The 18,597-nt window shown below is 55.8% G+C and overlaps 1 pseudogene; it reads right to left on the reverse strand.

The window, feature by feature from the left end:
* Positions 1-18,597, reverse strand: part of LOC131586345 (uncharacterized) — a 982,094-nt pseudogene that overhangs the window by 425,981 nt on the left and 537,516 nt on the right.

Genomic DNA, 18,597 nt, shown 5'->3' on the forward strand with positions numbered 1-18,597 from the left:
GGTTCCTGAGGCTGGAGGTCCCTGGGGGTGCTGGCACAGCCACCCTGGGGCTGGGTCCCCGAGCACAGGAGGGAACCACTGGCGGCGCTCCCAGCACTGGGCACCGCTCGTGTTCCTGGGCTGCTGCAGAGCGCTGTCCCCAAGAGCAAAGCTGTCACCAGCAGAGAGGGGGCTCTGACAGGAGCAGCCCCTGCAGCAATGCAAAGCAGGCAGGAAACCTTCTGCCACCCTTCCTGCTGCAGCCACAGGGACTCCTGGGCTGAGAGCTGGCATCAAGCTACAGGGATGCAAAATCCACATTCAGGCTCTGAAGGCCTTTATGGCCTTGGGAATTGCTGGAGCCAGCATCTGGGGAGCAGCTTTTGCAGCTGCAGGGGCTGATATTAAGGGCTTGGAGCCCCCAAAAGCTCTGGCCCTCCTCTGCTTTGCATTGCCCCGTGCTCAGATTGTTCAAGGGACAAAAGCCAAGCGAGGGGATCCTGCCCTGCTTGCGTTTCTGCTGCTGGAACACGGGCTGAGACATCACAACTCTGGGGGCAGTGATGTTACAGGAGTCCTGGGACCACTTCCATTAGGGCCTGGAATGATGGAATCCTGGAATGGTTTGGCTTGGGCGGGACCCTAAAGGTCCTCTTGTTCAGCCCTGAGCAACCTCCCACCTCACCAGGTTGCTCAGGGCCCTGTTCAGCCAGTCCTTTAATGCCTCTCTGCACAGCCTGGCCAGGGCCTCACCCCCCTCACACCAAAGAATATTTTCCTAACATCAAATCCACTCCTGTTCTCCATTGGAACCCATTTCCCCTTGTCCTGTCACTACAGTTCCTCACAAAGAGTCACTCTCCCACTTCTCTGTAGCCCTTTCACACCCTGCAAAGGTGCTGCTCTTGCTCTCCTGGCTGCACGCGAGCATCACAGCCCCATCTCCTCAGCAGCCATCCGTGGCTTCAGATGTTCCTAGAGCAGGGCACAAATCAACTGCAGCCCTGCTACTTTGGTTGGAGCCTCCCAGTTGTATCCTAAATGAGCTGCAGAAATGCTCAGGTGCTTCTGTCACTCCAGTGGATACACACAAATGGTTGGCTTGGGATAACAACAGCCCTGTTTTCTACTGCCACTCTTGTGTTGGAGGTACCAACACTGGCTTGTTCCATTTTATTGGAGTGTCCTAGTTTGACACTAGGCTGGACACCAGGCACGCTGGTGCCGAGGCAGTGAGATAATGCTTCAGCTATGCAAAAAGCTGGATGCAGAAAGAATTAGTTACTTTGGAAAAGGGTATGTGAATGAAGAATTTTTTGGAAATCAGCAAATTTAGCATCGGCAGCCCAGGGGCTCCTTCTGCTGCCCTGAGCCCACAGAGCAGGGCAGCCTTTGCTGATGGTTTGAGCTGTTCCTAAAGATCCTGTTGGGCTGTCTGAGACACTTGGGCCAAGGCATTGCTTCCAAGCTGGGCCACTTTGGCTGGGCTGGGTGGAGCCCCAGGGCAGGGGGCAGCGTGTGCAACGGCCCTTGGTGACACGGTGCAGCATGGTAACCGTGGAATGGAACGGGACAGGGTGTCCAAGGGCCCTTTGTGACATGGGGTGACATTAGTGTTGGCAGTGACACAGCCACGCCACAGTGCTTGGTGCACGTGACAGGGCAGGACGGGACAGAGTGGTGCTGTGAGGAGCCCCCGCACGGCGCACTCATTCCTTGCTGACCCACAGCCTTTCCCAGGCGTTACTCCTGCAGGTCACCTCGAGGCCAGACCACAGCACTCGGTGACCTGCAGCCTTCCCGAGGCTTCACTTCTGGTGAGGTGAAGCACCACACTTCTCAGGTGTGCTCGAGGCCAGACCGTGGCATTTCCTCACCGCGGTCCTTGACGAGGAGTCTCCTGTCCTTGTGGCACGAGCCCCTGAGACCTGAGTGCAGGACTTGCTGTCCTGCAGCCTTGCCAAGACTTCACTCCTGCAGGTGCCTTCCAGGCACGGCTGCAGGACTTGCCAACTCCGACCTTTTCCGAGCCACCTCTGCTGCAAGTAGCCATGAATCCAGGCAGTGCTGTTGAGCAGAGACCTCCAAGTGTCCCCAAGGTGACCGGGGTGAAGGAGGAGAAAGAAGGCCCTGGGACTGCCCCAGCACAGCAGCCTGGAGAGCTGGAGCAATTCCAGTCATCGCAGGAGGGTGAGCGGCAGACCTGGGCCACAGGGCTGGTGCCTGCAGCCAGCTTGGCCTCGCCCCATCCCATCCCATCCCATCCCATCCCATCCCATCCCATCCCATCCCATCCCATCCCATCCCATCCCATCCCCTGGGGACACGCCCATGGACAGGACAGAAGTGGGGCTGGGGCAGACACCCTGGAGCTGTACTCTGTGCCCTGGGGCATCCCGGGGCTGTCCCTGCCTGGGGAGTGCAGGGCTGGGCTGTGTTCTCCGGCCTCTCCCGCAGCCCCTCAGCTCTGGCTGCGCTCGCTCTTTGCCAGGAGCAGCCATGGAGCGCACTCGAGAGCAGGGACGCAGCCGTGGCCTGTTCCGCACAACAGCGCAGGTACCTGCAGCCATCCCCAGCTGGGCTGGGCCTGCTGTCCCTGCTCAGCCCAGCACCACGCTTGGAGCACTCCATGCAATGTCCCTCATTTCTTGCCCTTCTGCTGCAGATGATTTGCAAATTCATGAAGAGAATTTGGGAGGAAGAGACCAGTGCCATGGGCACTGTGGTCAGAGCATACTCTCCCATCTTCAAAACCAAGACCTGTGCTGCCCTGCTGGACATGCTTGTGGAGGAGGGTCCTTCCAGTCCAAAGCAAGTAAGCAGCCTGTGGCCTGGCTTCCATCCTCCCAGGAATTGCTTGGCCACGCCAGCTGCTCACTGTGAGCCTTTGAGGCCGTGGCAGTGTGGTGGGAAGGGAAGCACTTCTCTGGGAAGCTGGGCACATTACTCCCGCTGGCAGCTTTCCAAGTTTCCCTGTGCCTTCTCCAGGTGCCCAGCATGGTGAGGTACATCCACCAGTGGCTCGAGGCTAATGAGTTTCCTGAGTACAATCTGTGCAGGCCCCTTCTGGATCTGACAGAGGCACAGCCTGCTGACGTGGTGATGGCTCTCCTGCGTGTGGCCCCATCGTGTGACAGGTACAGGGCCCACGTGCCCAGAGGGCTCAGGGCATCACCCTGCACAGCCTGGCCCAGGTGTCTGACAAACAGAGGATTCCAGGGCCCTGTGGCTCCTCCCTTTGTCAGCCCTGGCACAGCAGCCCCCGAGCCTGCTGCCCTCAGGGGCCAGTCCCCACAGGGCTGGGCTGCCACTGAGGGGCAGGGGGCAGAGGCAGGGCTGGCAGCCAGTTCAGCTCCCTGCTGCTGCCCAGGCCACGGTGATGTGTCCCAGACCCCCCTGACACAGAACTCTGACCCCACAGAGCTGCTACCACCATGTGGAAGAGCATCATGTGCTCGTGCAGGGCTGCAGAGCCGGCCATGCTGATACTCCTGGATGTGCTGGGCAACTGGCCAGAGCACAGCATGTGCACCTCCGATGGGGACCACACGGCTGTCCCTGCCCTGGCTGTGAGTTTCTGCAACTGACCTTTGCTCACCCCAAGGTCACCTCTCCCTCAGGTCTCCATCCTCCCTCCTCCCATGGCATCTCCCTGCCTCAGGCACTGGGCTCAAACCTGGCCTAGGAGCAGCTCCAGGGCCACCAGGCTGGCTGCTGTCCCTACATCTCCACTGGCCTCTCCCTCCCACGCTCAGGCCCTGCCACATGGACACCTGGGCACTGAGCGCTGACTCGGGCTGCTCTGTCCTTCGCAGGCAACTGTGGTGATGTGGAAGATGCTGCAGCTGCCCTGTGTCCCACATGCAGTGGCAGTGTATTTCCCCCGCCTCTTGGTGCATCTGCTCTTGCAAGTGCTCTTCAGCACACTGGATATGCCAGAGGAGGTCGATACCTTCTGGAAGAGATGCCAGGAGCAACACGGCCTTGCCATCAGCCCCAACAGGTGCTCCATGCCAGTCCTCCTGTCCCTGCCATGTTCCCAGGGCAGGAGCCCGTGCTCCCAGCATCACCTGGGCTTTGCTGTGCACACAGGTTTGCAGTGCAGACCCTGAAGGCCCTGCTCTGCAGACTGCACTATGAGGATGTGGTGGCGGCAGTGGAAGACGAGTGTGGCTGGGACACGCTGCTCTGTGCTGGCATGCACCACTGTGCCGTGGGTCTGCTGGCCAGGTGAGCTGCCCCCAAACAGCGTTTGTGCCCTGTGCCTGGGGTGCCCCACACAGTCCCTGTGGTCATGGGCCAGAGGGCCTTGTCACCAAGGGATGGCCAAGGACACTGCAAAAGCCTGGGAGAGGAGGGTGCCCAAGAGCAGCTGCCTCCCAAAGGGCCTGGGTCCCCTTGCAGGGTGGTGGAGAAGGGCCAAGCTCCTCCTGTGAGTCAGTCCATGGAGAGGTTTGTCCCGCTGGCTCAGGGTCTTGGTTCCTTTTTCCTCCCGTCAGAGCAATGCGTCACGTGTCCCTACCCTTGTGTTCTGCGATTGCATTCTACCTGCTGGGGCTGCTCAGCAAAGACCTGGCACACGGGGATTTGGCCGCCATGGCGTTCCTTGTGGAGGTGAGCCTGAAGGCCAGCGCTGCCTCGCTGAGCTGTCTCCCAGCTCTCTGCCCTCTCGGTGCCGCAGCCGCCCGGGACGGTGCCCACGCCCTGTGCTGCTGCCTGGGCCCAGCCCTGTGCGGTGCTGCCCCATCACCGGCCTGTGCTCTTCAGATGTTGGAGTGCCTGGACTCGAGTGAATACAGTGACAGCGTCCTGGAGATCACATCAAACAAACTGCAGAGCGAGTGCAGGGAGAGGCGTCGCTTGGCACTCAGAGGCCTTGTGGTGCTCGGCAAGAATTCCTCCATGGTGAGAAGGGGGCAGCGGCTGCCGGCGTGGGGCTGGGGAAGGCAGTGGCTTGCGCTTGGCTGGCCTTTGGCCACTGAGGCAGCTGCTGCCAGCTCTCCTGCCTCCTGCCTCTTGCCTTCTGCCCCAGGGCTTTGGCACAGGCCTTTGGCCTCTGGGCCCTGTGGCAGCAGGGTGGCATTTCACACACTTGTGTTCCACACAGGCCAAAAGAATGTGGAGCCTGCATGAAAGGCTCGTGGAGCTCCTGTGGGAAAATGACAGCGATGTGCTTGGGATGAGCATCGCTCTCCTCAGCCGTTTGTTCCTGTACAACGCTGGCCCGATAACCATCCCCCTCGGCCTGCAGCTGGCTGAGGCGCTCCTGCCGCTCTTCGACAATGTAAGGCTCTGTGTCTCCAGCCATGGCCGCTGGCTGCTGCCTAGGCACTGTGCCCTGTGCATTTTCAGGCTGTGCCCAGGTGGGCCTGGAGCAGCTGATGCTGACGTCTTTATTTCTTCCTTTCCTACAGGATGATAGCCAGGTGCAGCTGTGCTCCATGTTCATCTTCCGAGAGATGATGGATTTATTGCCAAAGGAGGGAAAAAAGGCCCTGAAGTCCCACGTGCAGCAGAGTCTGCTCCCACTCTCCTTGCACTGCCATGACGAGAACCAGCGCGTGGTTGATGTGAGGACTCGGCAGCTGCCGTGGCTCCCTGGCAGGGCGCTCAGTGCCTCCTGCTCTGCTGCCTCGCAGGCTGCAGCTCCCTCCTGGTCTTGGTCCAGGGACATGGGTCCTGCGCCCTGGGCTGTGGTGCCATCTCTGGGTCTCTGCTGCTCTCCAGGCCTCCCGGGAAACGCTGCTCTGTTCCGCCCGATTCCTGAAGAGGAAGGATCTCCAGCAGATGCTGCGGGTGGATCAGAGCTGGAGGTTCGGCGAGGGCCTGGTAAGGGCGGGCTGGAAGCCCCAGCCCCAGGCTGGAGAAGCTCAGTGTGTGTGGCTGGCAGCTGTGCCCTGCCCAGTGCCGCACCCAGGGGCGCCAGCCTGTGCCCCACACGCTGCTCCCTTCCCTGGGCCCCGCGGGCTCTAGTCCAGCCCCCTGTGGCCCCGAGCCGGGTGCCCATGGAGCCCCGGCCCAGCTGGCCTGTCGGGCAGGGCGGCACCGCGGCTCCCCGGGCAGCAGCCGGCCCTCTGCCCCCTCCAGAGCCCGGCGCCAGCGGCTGCTGGCCGGGCCTCAGGGCTGGGCGGGCACGGGAGGCCGGGGCTGGCCGCAGGCAGTGCCCGGCCGAGGGGCAGAGCCCGCACCAACCCTTCCCTCCTGCCGCTCTCTCCAGCTGGGACAGGACAGGAACCGAGCGGCCGAACAGCTGTGCCGGGCCCTGCCGTACCTGCAGAGCCCACAGGAGCCCCTGCGAGAGGCGGCCATCAGGTTCATCGGTGAGCCACGAACCCGGGCTCCCTCCCCGCCCCGCCGCAGCTCGGCCCCGGCCCCGGCTGCTGCCCCGGCAGCGGCACCCGGGCCCGGCGCCCTGGAGCCCCGGCTGCCCTCGGGGCTGCTGCCGGCCTCTGGCAGCCGTGCCCTTGGGCTGAGTCAGGATGCGGCAAGGGCCCGGGCTGAGCCCTGCCGGGGCGGGAGGCCGTGTGGCCACAGGGCTGGCAGCGCCGCTGGCAGGGAGCTGTGCCGCCGGGGCCCTGACAGGCTCTGTGTTCCCAGGGATGGCCGGGCAGCACCTGAGGGGGCAGAAGAAAGAGCTGCTGCTCATTTGTGAGGGTGAGTGAGGGCAGCGGGCTGTCAGCGGGGCTGTCGGGGGGAGCTGCAAGCCCTGGCCTGGCTGTGGAGGGCTCTGCTCCCTGTGTGGATGAGGGGCGGTGTGGGCAGAGCACACCGAGATTTCAGGGGCACGTGGGGCATTCGTGGCCGCAGCTTCGGGCTGATCCCCTCGGTCCCTGCTCCCTGCTGGCCATGGCAAGAGCCGGCTGGGATGGCCCTGGCAGGGGGCTCTCCGTGGGCCCCCGCAGGTCTGGGATCTGACCATGGCTCTGTTCGTCTCTCTTCCAGCCCTTGAAGACACAGCATGTGACAGCAGCCTGGAGGTTGGAAGCCTGGCACTTCAGACTTTGTGCCTTCTCAGGGCAGGAGACCACGCTGCGATCTCCACCTTCCAGAGGCTGCGAGATCAGCTCCGCAGGGCATGGAGGTCACGGCCTCGTCTGTCGGGCCTCAGCTGGCTGCGCTGCTGGAGCTCTGCAGAGAGCTGATCTGGGAGGCTGTGTCTGCTGGGGCCACATCAGCAGCCAGCAGGGACGTTTTTTCCTTCAGGATTGTTCTTTTCTTTTTTGTTTTGCTTTAGGATGTAAATAATGTAGGATATGTTATAATAGTCAGACTCCCAGGAGCTTTCTTTTGCTGCCCAGGGTGTGTGGGGCATAGGGGAAGAGGGGGAAAAGGGGGCTTGTGCTCTGCAAGCTGCCCAGGCATGCAGTGGTGCAGAGAAAATGGCCAGAAGCCCCTTGGCCTTTGGTGGTTCTGCTGAAGCCACAAGCCCTGTCCCAGCCAGGAAGTGCCCTCTGTGTCCTGCTGCCTGTGGTGCTGCCTGGATTGCTGAGGGCTCTGTCATGATCCGCTAACACCGGCGGGAATCATGAGAGATTCGTTTGATCTCCCAGTGCAAAAGGAAACAAAGGGATTTCAGCTTAAATCACAGCAATAGTGCACTTTTATTTTAGTGCCAACAACAGGAGTTCTAGCTGCTATGGTTTTTTGAAGGAAAATTGCTGTAGGTTTATGTGATTCTGGAAGGCCTCGAATTAAAGGGGTCATCATTTCACAGGTAATTGCATCGGTGATTCATAGCCTGTAGTTAATTTTCTGTCATGTATCATTTGCAAGCAGGCAGCTTTGTGCGTGTCTTCCAGTAGTTGGTCAGGAGTACCAACTATAGCTACAGGGTCTCCCCTTTCCAATGGATGAAGCCCTGCTGCCCAATGAGCTGCGTGCTGAGTTAGGGACCACGGGTTACATCTGTCTCCTGCTGTTGAGAAGACCCCATGTCCCCAGTACCCACTGGCTTCTTGTTCTGTCAGTCAAATCTGATCTCCTCCGGTGAGAGATGCAGTAAGTGTTCTGTCTCTGACTCGTGAGGGAGACGCCCGTGCTCCTTTTTCAGCTCAGCCAATTCAGCAGCAGTGTACGGGATTTCTTTAGTGGTTGTATGCAAATCAAGATCTTCATCATTAATATGATTATATTCTGTTTTAATTAAAGGTTTCAAGCTAGGACAGCAGTGCTCCCCACAATTTTTCATCAGTTAGTTCTTTTTGAGGGTAAATTTGATTAATGAGAGGGGTTTCCCTATCCACTCTTTCTTTGGTGCGTAAGCATTCTTTGAATTTTTAACCCATTCCTCTCTTTGGGCCACTGGCAAGAGATGGATCTCATTCATTTCTTCATCTAATTGTTTTTGCAAAATTTCAACTGGGTTTTGAAAGGAGTCCATTCTAGTTCTTTCCTCACCTTTTTGCTTAAAGCAAGTTTCTCTAGCTGCTGTAAGACAAGCTCCCAAAACTGAGCAGAGTATACATTTTTGCCGAGTAAAAGCCTTTGGAACCCATACTGGAGGTCTCCTCCTCATCCTTGTCTCCACCATGCACCTACCAATATCCTTGTGCCGTGGAGCATTTGCTCTGAGCCGCACCTTGGGTCACCCCACTGCCGAGTGTCACAATCCCCTAACACAAGTGGAAGTTGTGAGAGGTTCGTTTGATCTCAGAGTGCAAAAAGGACACCAGGGGATTTCAGTTTAAATCACAACAGCACTAATGCACCTTTATTTTAGTGCCAGCAACAAGGGTTACGTGATAGATGAGAGAGAGAGAGAGAGGGAGAGAGAGGGGTAAAGAACCAATGTCAAGAGAGAAAAGAGGGGGTTATAGCTACCAACAGACGAGACGGGGTCGCTGGTGTCTTCTTCTGTGGGGAGATCTCTCTTGAAGAAAGTAACTTGGAAAAGTCATTTTTACAGTCTGTTTCAAAGCAAGGGGCAGCTGGCCAAGAGGTGGGGAAATTCCTCGGCTATTGTGATGAGCCCCCTTGCTCTGGGAAGCAGGTTTAAGGTACAGAACAGGCCGCTCCTTACAAGTCCCTGCTCAGCAGCAGGAATGAAGGCAGTGTACCTTGACAGCACAACAAGCACACCTGCAAACCATCACCTGGCAAGCTTCCACCTCAACCAGGCCAGAACCCCTGCACAAACTCCCTTGGGGTCTTCAGGGTCTTGGTCTCTGTTCTTGCAATGGTTGTGAGGCAGATGAGGGTAACTTCAGACTGTCTCTTACACCCTAGTAACCCCAAATGACTGCAATGACCCCAAATTACCACAAATAACCCCAAATTACTCTAAAGGACAACTCTGAACCCTCACCTGACCCCAAATGACCCTTCTGGCCCCACACCTGACCCCACAGGACACAGACATTTACTCCCTGCTGAGCTCAGTCCTATACAACCCCAAATCCTTCAAAAATCCCCAAAGTTTGACCCTGGGAACTTCCTGGATGAGCAGGGTCAGTTCCAGCGCAACGAGGCCTTTGTGCCCTTCTCGGCCAGTGGGCACCCCAAAAATCCCATAAATCCTTGGGGTGGGGCCCTAAATCCTTCTGGAATCCCCAAAATCCCCAAATTCCTTTGTGGTGGGGCCCTACATTCTTTTGGAATCCCAAAATTCCTCGGGGTGTGGAACCCCAGACCCATTTGGGACCTCCACCCCTGAAACCCCCAGACCATTTTTGGACCCCAATCCCAAAGCTCCCAGACCCTTTAGGGACCCCCCCAGACCCTTTTTGGGGTAGCCCAGACCCTTTTGGGACCTCAGACCCTTTTGGGATCCCGTAGCCCCCAGAGTCCCCAGACCCTTTGGAATCCCCTCGGCCCTTTTGGAATCCCCAACCCCTGAAACCCCCAGCCCCTTTTGGGACCCCCAGCCCCTTTGGGACCCCAGTCCCTCTAGAGACCCCCAGCCCTTTTGGGACCCCCGACCCTTTGGGGTGGGGCGGTGCTGACGCCCCTTCCCCACAGGGCAGTGGCTGTGCCTGGGGGAGGCGCTGGCGCGGGCAGAGCTGTTCCTGTTCCTGACCTCGCTGCTGCAGCGCCTGCGGCCGCGACCCCCGGCACCCCCCGAGGAGCTGCCCACGGCCCCCCTGGAGAGCGGCTTCGCCAACATCGTGCCCCGCTTCCAGCCCCTCCTGCTGCCCCAATGAGACCCCCCCCAAATTCCAGACTGCTCCCCAAATTCAGGAACTGCCCCAGGATCGGGACCCTTCCCCATGGATGGAAAATCTCCCCCGAGATCCTCCCCAGATTCCACTCCCAACATCCCCCCCCGCTTCCAGCTCAGGATGGTGCCCCGATGAGACCCTTCCCCAAATCCCACCCCCAAGATGCCTCCCCATCACTGGAAAATCCCCCTAAATCCACCCCAAACCCCACCCTAAAATCGTGAATCCCCCCCTGAGACCCCTCCCCAAATTCAGGATGCCTCCCCAAAATGCCCCTCCTCACTGGGATCAGGACCCCTCCTCATCAATGGAAATTCCCCCAAGCCAAAAAAATTCTCCCCAAATCCCCTTCCCAAAATCAGAACCCCCCCAAGACCACAGAATTTCCCTCTAAAACCACCAAATTCCTCCCCCAAAATCCCAGCATTCCCCACAAATCCCCCCAAGAACTGAAAAACCCCCATACCCCCCAAAAAGTCCCAAATCCTCCCAAGACTAAAACCGCCCCCCAAAACTCCAAATTTCCCCAAAAATCCCAAATTTCCCCCCAAACTCCCCAAATTCCTTAAAACCCCCAAAATTCTCACCTCCCAAATTTTCCCCCCAAAACCACCAAATGCTCCCAAAATCCCAAATCCCCCCTCAAGATTCTCAAATTACACCTCAAATCGCCAAAATTTTCTCCCCCAAGACTCCCAAATACCTCCCCAAAAATATGGGGGAGTGCTCCTAAGCAACCAAATCCCTTCTCCCCAGAATTCCCCCTGGACCCCGAATTCCCCCCAAAACCCCCAAATTTTCTCCCCCAAACCCAGTTTTTTTTCCCCAAATCCTCCCCTAAAAGACCCAAAATTCTCCCCAAAATCCAAAATTTCCCCCAAACCCCCAAATTCCCCCCAAATTCCCAAATTCCACCCCAAAACTCAGGAGATCCTGCCCAAAAAACCGGTGACCCCTCCCGAGAAGCCCCCCAAAATTGCAACTCCCTCCCCAAAAATCACCAAAAAAGCTGAGAACGTGAATTTTTTATTTCACATTATTCACACTTTGGGGGGGGGGGGAACCCCAGAATTCCGGGGATTTTTCCCATTTTTTGGGGAGGGGGTTGTCCCCAACTTTTCCAACACTCCCCACGCGACCCCTCCCCAAAATTCCTGTGCCTCAGCCCCCCAAATTAAGTGCACATAAATAAAAAGAGGGAAAAAAAATAGGGAGGAAAAAAGGTAAAAATAAAAAAAAAGAACCACCCCCCCAACCAAATTTTGGGGAAGGGGGATGGAGGAAAAATTGAGGGAGAGGGTGATCCCCCCCCCCCCAAAAAAAATGAGGGACCCTTCAAAAAATTGGGGGAACCCCCTCCAAAAAAACCTCACATGCCAAAACCATCAAAAATAGCAAAAAAAGGCAAAAAAACCATGAAAGATTTGGGGGAGAATCCCCCAAAAATGTGTCAAAAATGGGGGACCTCCCCCTTGAATCCAAGGAATTTTTGGGAAAATTTTTTTCCCAAAAGTAATGGGTATTTGTGGGCGGCAGGGGAGGAAAGATCCCCTCCAAATTCCTGGGGGGTGTCCCTGAGATCCAGTGGAGGCACCTGGTCCTAGAGGGAGACAAAAAGGGCATTTTAGGGAAATTAAGGGAATTTTGAGGGATTTGGGTGAATTTTAGGGAATTCTGGGATTTTTGGGCGGGTCTGGGGGCAGGTCTCAATTTTGTGGGGTCTTGCGTTCCGGGGCCACAGGATCATGTCCAGGGAGGCCACAGTTACCAGGAACAGGCATGGGACACCAACAAGATGGGATTCTGCTCAGGAAAACATTTATTCAGCTCAGGAACAAACTCAGATCCAGAGACAGCCCCAAACAGAGGCAGGGAGATGGGGTTTGAGAACCAGGGTGGAGTTCAAGGTCAGGGACCACTGGGAACACAGCAAGGGAGAAACCCCAGGGGCCCAAACCCAATCAGAAATCCCTGGGCTGCCTCCCCACGAGGGGCCCAGGGTGGAGTTTCTCCCTGGGCTTGCAGGGCCCATCCTCTGAGGCAGAGGGATGGAATTCCCTCTTGCCCACACCTCTCATTTTAACAATATTAATTTGAAACTAAATCTTTGCCTCCCTCGGCAGGGGCACCTCACATAAAAACTCACTCAGTAATGGGCTCCCCCTCCCTTCATCATCCCCAAACTTTGGCTGTCTCATTCCAGACCCCACCCCACCTCCCCAGTCCCAACCCCAACCCATCCCATCCCTGCTGGACATCAAGACCCCTTCTCAATCCCTATTTCCCCCATTTCACACCTCCCAATCCCCATCCCAACAATCCTGCCCCACCCAGTGCCCATCTCACCCCATCCTGATCTGCATCCCACTTCACCCAGTCCCCTTCCAACCCCATTCCACCTGATGCCTTCAGAAGGCTACCTAGAACAGAGGCTGGACAGAGTTAAGAATAAAGTTTATTAGAAGAATTTAAATACACCATGGGCAGTACAAGAGCCTGGCAAGTGCTACACCCAAGATAGACCAGAAATGGTCACAAAAATGGACAAGTGATCACGAGGTCCCACATTTTTAGAAGTTTAGGTCCATCTGCATATTTGGGTTCATTGTCCAGTTACAGCTTCAGATGATGAAGTCCCATCCTTCTTGTTTTCTCTCTTCAGTCCACCCTTGTTTATGCTTTTGGGCCTGGAACTTGTAACAACTGTCCTTGGTATCAAGCTAGAAAAGGAATTGTTTTGTCTACCTACTCTGTGAAGAGAGCTCACTAACACATAATATGAACTACAAACCTAGGCAGTGTAGAATATGAAAAATATGAAAGCTAAAACTTAAGGCAACACACCCTGAGGGGCTGTGGAATTGAATAATTTTGGAGAGGTACTGAGTTGGATTCAGTGACATTGAGTGGTTTTGAGGTGAAAGATTGAACCCTCTTGTCTCTTTGAGTGCCAAGAAATGGAGACAACTCCACCAAATAACCCCACAACCCCCAAATACTCCCAAGTATCTCCCAGATTCCCTTGAAGCACTAGTAAAATGTGAGGTTTTAGATACCTTTGATGAATTTGTTGATTTTTACCATTATTTCTCTGTTCTAAATAGATAAAGATGAATTAAAAGATAATTGAAACCAAAATAAAATGGCCTCCAGCCCACTGTGTTCCCAACGCAGATCACTGGGAACGTGGGTCATCAGGTCCTGCCCAACATGGGTCCTCTGATGGGGGATGGAGCTGGAGCAGAACACGAAGCTCTTCCTGCACTTGGGGCACTCACAGGGCTTCCCTTACCGATGCCTCTGTTGGTGTTGGGTCAAGTTAGATCTCTGGCTGAAGCTCTTCCCACACTGGGGACACTCGTAGGGCCTCTCCCCAGTGTGGATGCGCCGGTGTTTGATGAGGGTGGAGTTGTGCTTGAAGCCCTCCCCACAGTCAGGGCAGCGGAAGGGCCTCTCATCCGTGTGAATCCGCTGGTGCTGTAGGAGAGTGAAGGTGGTCTGAAACCTCTTCCCACACTCAGGACACTCGTAGGGCTTCTCCCCAGTGTGGATCATCTGGTGGATGGTCAGTTGGGACCTCCATCTGAAGGTCATCCCACATTCCCCACACTCATAGGGTCTCTCCCCAGTGTGGGTCCTCTGGTGGATGGTCAGGGAGGAGCTGGAGCTGAAGCTCTTCCCACATTCCCTACACTCGTAGGGCCTCTCCCCAGTGTGGATGCGCCGGTGGGTGATGAGGGTGGAGTTTTGCTTGAAGCCCTCCCCACAATCAGGGCAGCGGAAGGGCCTCTCATCCGTGTGAATCCGCTGGTGCTGGAGGAGATGGGAGCTGATCCGAAACCTCTTCCCACACTCAGGACACTCGTAGGGCCTCTCCCCAGTGTGGATGCGCTGGTGGATGATGAGTGCGGAGCTGCAGCTGAAGCCCTTCCTACATTCCCTACACTGATAGGCCCATTCCCCAGTGTGGATCATCCGGTGGAAGAGCAGTTTGGTGCTCTGGCTGAAGCTCTTCCCACACTCCAAGCACTTGTAGGGCTTCTCCCCATCCTGAAGCTGCTCATGGACCACCAGCTCAGAGCCCTGGCTGGATCTCCGGCCGCCTTTCTGGCACAGGGTGGGTCTTTCCTCCTCAGAGCACCCTGGGATGGGTTTGGAGCCCCTCCTCCTGCGGGATCTCCGGGGCTTTTCTTCCCTGTTGGATTCCTGCACTGTGGAACTGCTCAAATCGGCCTCTTCCAAGAGGTTCTGCTGCAGGGATTTGTCCTCCCTGGTCTCCATCCTCAGCTCCTTGTCTGGGGGAGGAAGGACAAGGAGAGGATGGGATTTGCCTCCGTGCCAGAGGGAAGGGGAGGGAGATCCCCCCAGTGCGTCCCCGGCAGGACGGCGTCGGCAGCGGGGTTGTCCTGCAGCCGGGGGCCAGGCTGGGCTGGGAGATGGAGCAGGAGAGAGGGGGAAAGGGGCACTGACTTCCTCCTCACCTGCCTGGGTGTCCCGGGGCATCTTCCTCTTCCTCACAGCAGCCTCCTCCTCCATCCAGCCAAGGTTTGGGAATGAGAGATCCTGGTTTGGGGAAAAATATAATGCACGAGCACATTGGGTTAGGGTGCTCCTCCTGCCCAAGTTCATCTCTAGAAGTTACCGGGTATCTGGGGCCCATAAAAACCTCCCAAACACCAAGATTCACCCCTGAAAATGCCTCCCAGGAGTTCCCCATCTCTGGTCTCTCCCTTTTGGTGTTCAGGGGTTCCCCGCTGTCCCAGCTGCTGGGGGTCATGCTTGCACTGGGGTTCCTCTGTCTACTCAGTCCCTGCCCACCCCAGGTTGCTTGGAGTGCCAGAAATCCAAAAAGTCCCCCCCATTTCCATCTCCTCATTTAGGGATGATGGGGCTTTTTGGATTCCTATGGTCCCTTGTCCCGTGAATCTCTGCTTTGGGGTGCAGAGGGTCCAAGGAGTCCCCCCTGCTCCATTTCAGGCTGTTGAGGGTCCCGTGAATTGTGGCGCTCCCCCTCTCTGGGCTCCCCACTTTGGGGTCCTGGGGGACACAGGGCTCTGCTCCTCCCGGCTGCCTCTGACAGCAGCCACCACCATGTGATAAATGTATCTATGAATAAAAATTCGTGAAAGCCTAAATAAATATATCTGTATTTATAATGATATAAGAAAATATAAAATATAGTGTGGCCCAAGGATTCCTCCCCAGACCCAGCAGCAAATACCCATTCAAGAGATAAGGATTCTAGCCGGCACCCAGATAACGATTCTAGCCGGCGCCCATCAACCTAAGAGAATAAGCAGGACACGAGCCATCAGGCTGGACAAAGGAACGAGCCCGGACGAGATACTCATCACCACCGGGACCTGAACGCCCCACCCTGCAAGCCACAGTTGGAGAAGCAATCAAACTGGACAAAGAGAGAAGCCCAGCCGAGATATTCATCGGCTCCAACCCGGACCCAACCACTCCGTCCTGATAGCCCAACCCAAGATGAAATCAAGAGACACTCAGAACCTTTTTACATGCGAAGAGACTCTGCCCAAATGTCTATTGATTCAGTTTCTCAGCGCCAGGAAATCCATTCAACCAACCATCTAGGATCGTTGTTGAATGGTGCCTACTTGAAATTTGGCCTCAGGACACAAAACCCCTATAAAAACCCAGGACAGAGAATCCTCCTTCGTGGATTTGGGAAAATCTGTACCTTTGAGTATCGACCCCTGTCCACCCAGCGCTGCGTTGATATATTTTATTGTGGTTTTTCCTTTTGTTGTTTGTTTTATTGAAATTGCTTTATAATAAATTGTTTTTTTATTTAACCTCATTTTGCCATTGCATTTATAACAACTAGGAACCCCCAATGCCCCCCAAGGGGCATTTTCTGCTCAGCTTTGGAGTTCTTCATTCTCCAAACATCCCCCCCATAAAACCCAACCCAGGGATCCCCCAGGATATCTGGGTCAAGCTCCCCCTCCATGGTCACCTGTGGGATGGGGGGGGTGATGATCCCACAGGTGGAGGGCTGTGTATTCAAGGAGTGCTCGACCTCGTGGTCCCTTCTACTTCCCCTGATCTTCATTTGTCCCTCTTCTTCCTCCTCTTCATCCTCCTTAACTCCACCTTCTTATACTTCCATCCCTTCACTCTCTCTTTCTTCATCCCTCCTCTTCCATCCCTCCTCCTCCTCCCCCAGGAGCAGTGACACCCTCGGTGCCCCGTTCCCAAACCCCTCACAGCCCACGGCAGGAGCGGGGATGGAGCCGGGACAGGTCGGGATGGGCAGCGCGGGGCTCTCCGCTGCTCCCACCCGCTGGGGACGGGGGGAACCCGGCCCGGGGAAAAGGAGAGGGAAACTGGGAAAATTGGGGGCTGCAGATCCAACCTGGGGCTGGCTGGGGACCCTGGCTGGGGACTGCCAGCCCTTGGGGCTCCTCTGGGGAGATGCGGGAGGGGGGAACACAGAGAGGGCTGGGGGATCCCAGGAGTGGCAGCACTGGCAGGGACTGGTTTGTACTGGGATCATCCTGGCAGTGGCTGAGATCGCACTGGCTGTGTACTGACATCATACTGGGATCATACTGGGAGGAGCTGGGCACATGCCAGGAGAGACTGCGATCACACTGAGGGAAACTGGGATCATACTGGGATCAGACTGGCAGTGAGTAGGAAACAATTGAGGGGACAATTGAGACCAGGTTCGTAGGAAATGGGATATACTGGGAGTTACTGAGATCATGCTGAGGCTGACTGGGAGCAGCTGTGATCAACTGGGGTCATGCCAGGAGCAACTGGCAGGAACTGGGAGTTCCTGGGTGCATGCAAGGGGTAACTGGAAGCAACAGGACTTATACTGGGATGAACTGGGATTCTGCTGGAGGTGAATACGATCATGCTGGCAAGGAGTCCAACTCCACTGAGGCTGACTGGGAGTGGTTGTGAGCAAATGGGATCATGCTGGAAGGAATTGGGAGGAACTGGGAATATGCCCTGCGCTCCCCAGAACCCCGGGATCGCCCCCCATATGTCCCATAAGTCTCCCCCAGACCCTTCAGGATCCCCGAGTGACCCCTCAGCACCCGTTCGGATCACCCCAAAGCGTCCCTGGATCCCTGAATGCTCCTGACCCCACAGATTCCCCTTCCAGCCACTGCTGGGAATTCATCTCCCATCATCCCACAACACAGTTCCGCGCCCAAACCTCCTGCCGTGCCCCGCGCCCTAAAGAGCCCGGTTACAGCTCCCCAGGTTCCCCCCAAGTGCTCCCGAGCCGTATACATTCGCCCCCAGGACCTGCAGCACGGCTCGGACGCAAAAGTTTTCTCCAAGCGCTTCCCCACACCGCCAAACGCGCCTTCCGAGCCACTTCCGGGACTACAGCTCCTATCATGCTCCGCGGCGCCCATAGAGCGCTATTCCAGCCGGGACTCCATCTCCCGTCATGCCCCGCGCATCACCGGAACCCATTGGAGCTGCGCCTACAACTCCCGTGAAGCTCCGCGGCCCCATTAAACCGTATTATACCGGCGCCTACAACTCCCATCATCCCCCGCGGCCCATAGATTCCCTGTTACAGCCCCCCAAGTGCCCGCCTGGACCCCGAAGGGCCCCCAGATTCCCCTCCCTGACCTCCAAGTGCCCCCCTGGACCCTCAAGTGCTCCCCTGGATCCCGAATTGTCCCACAGAATCCCTAAGTGCCCCTCCAAGTGCCCACCCGGCTCCCCCAAGTGTCCTCCAGACCCCCAGGTTCTCTCTAAATTCCCTCCCCAGACCCAAAACTGCCCCAAATGTTCCCCAGAAAAGTCCCCATGGACCCCAAAGTGGCCCCTTTTACCCTGTCTGAGAAAATGATAAAAATTATGATCAAAGGACTAAAAATAGGAATAATTAGCATAAAGAGGGTGAAATAGTAGTCAATTAATTAATGAAGGGAATTGTGGTACTTAGAATCAAAGACCGATAATGTTTTTAGTTGATAAAAATGTATCAATTCTTTTATATAAATATAAAAAATAGGTTATAAAAATACAGAATAATATTATTATAAAAATCAAAATTTTATTTTTATAAATTAATTAGATTTTAATGATAAAGAAAAGTTTATAAATGTTTTCAATGTTTTGGGATGTCAGTTCCAGGTGGGCGATGTCAGACATGCTGAGGCTCGGGGTGAGGAGCAGGTTGTCCAAACAGGGGCAGCCCACAAGGGGCTCATTCTTCTCTGTGACCAGACCTCCTCAGGAGACATTCAGCATCAGGATTGTAAAGAGTAAATCGTGACCTCCTGATCAGTACACAAAGATGTTTTACAGTTTGAACAGTAGAATGTTGTCACCGTAAGGGGCCTTCTTTGTTAATATACCTCATGTTGTGTCATGTTTGTTAAATAAAAAATGTTGTTGTACCAGCCTTCTTTGTTAAAATATTGTTATAAATTAAATTAGAATTTTGACAACTAGGTCC

The sequence above is a fragment of the Poecile atricapillus genome, chromosome 19, assembly GCF_030490865.1.
Source record: "Poecile atricapillus isolate bPoeAtr1 chromosome 19, bPoeAtr1.hap1, whole genome shotgun sequence".
NCBI lineage: Eukaryota > Metazoa > Chordata > Aves > Passeriformes > Paridae > Poecile > Poecile atricapillus.